Below are 1640 nucleotides of genomic sequence, written 5' to 3'. Positions count from 1 at the left end.
CTTTGCTACCCAGCTCATCGAACCTGCACTGCCGTGGTGAGACAATTCCGGCTACCCCAGCTTATAGGGGAAAATATAATCCAGCCATTCGGGCAAATCCCTCCCCTCTGCTTCCCTCACGTGGATAAGATGTGTAACTAAGGTGTACCCATATATGTTTAATGTGTTGTAATCACTCCTTTTGAACCTCCTGCCCCAAATTGCTTTGTTTTCCCCACAATAAACCTTGCTGTTGTTAGAAATTTAGTAAGCACTGAGCGAGTTATTCACTCAAAAAAGTCGGGACATAAGTTCCTGTATCCTCTGTGTGAGGCGATACCCACGTGTGGATCTCTCAGCAAATCCTGATAAGTTAATACACTCCAATAAGGAGATATAATAGGTCACGGATCGTGACACCTTGTCACTTCTCAAATTCAGATAACTAGAAAACTCTAACTATGTTTTGGGAGCTTAGATTAAAAAAATTTCTAATTTCTCAAAAATATTCAAACCCAGACATAACTTTGTCACTTGGTTTCCACTGACTCTGACTTCTCACACCTTGTCACTTCTCAAATTCAGATAACTAGAAAACTCTAACTATGTTTTGGGAGCTTAGATTAAAAAAATTTCTAATTTCTCAAAAATATTCAAACCCAGACATAACTTTGTCACTTGGTTTCCACTGACTCTGACTTCTCAGCCCTCCTATTCAGTGTGGTGTATCCAGTATGGAGTTACTCATCAAGGAGCTACGGGCAGTGGAGGACAGAAGGTAATTATTTTACATTATGGATATATTACCAGCTAGGGCAAAAGAGTAAATCCAAACAGCAATTTAGGTTAGAACTGAACAGCAGAAGACCTTTTTGGGGTTTTCTAGATAACAGCCAACAAACCAATACAGATTGTAATAAAAGTAATAGTAAATACTAGAATTGTGGGGTGGGAGATAGGATATTATTATCCCATCACAGATATGTCTCATAGTGCATTCTATACAGGAAGAAATGAAGGACAGAAAAAGAATTCCTGAGCACTGACATTCCTAGTAAGATAAACTTTAATATTAAAGAAGTAACTGATATAGAAAATTAAAATATAACAAAATAGTCTGCAACTCAAAATGTTGGCTGGAAAAAAGGACAAAATAAATCTAACAAAGTGCTTGCAATTTTAAAGATGTGGGAGGGAATCTGATGAATAAAGTTTGAAAAAGATTTTTAATAATTTTGGCTTATCATAGCTGAGTTTAAAAATTGATTCAGTGTACAGCAGATGTGTTATTCACTGCTTCCTCTATTCATAGTTCATACGAGGTAATAGGTCTCATGGGCATCATCCAGAATCTTTTGATATACGTGATTTTCAGTATTGAAATTCTAATGTACAGAAAACAGAGTCCTAACAAAAAGGTCCCATTCTCTGAAACAGAACTTCTTACAAAGGATGGACATGGAAGCACATGACAATCTAGCTAATTTTTATCTGTTCACATGGTAAATTAGATTTTTAAAGCAGTGTGATCTCATCTTATTTGTTCATGTATCTCCACACAGTAAAATGAAATGCCAGGTGCACATCAGATGTATTAAGCTCTAACCATGTGGTTGGATGTGAAAAGCCAATATTAGGTGGTTTAAGCAATTTCTAATTGC

Source organism: Chaetura pelagica, unplaced genomic scaffold (assembly GCF_000747805.2).
Source record: "Chaetura pelagica isolate M959 unplaced genomic scaffold, ChaPel_1.0 scaffold298, whole genome shotgun sequence".
Classification (NCBI taxonomy): domain Eukaryota; kingdom Metazoa; phylum Chordata; class Aves; order Apodiformes; family Apodidae; genus Chaetura; species Chaetura pelagica.
The sequence above is the reverse complement of the archived record's forward strand: the minus strand, read 5'-3'. Positions refer to the sequence as shown.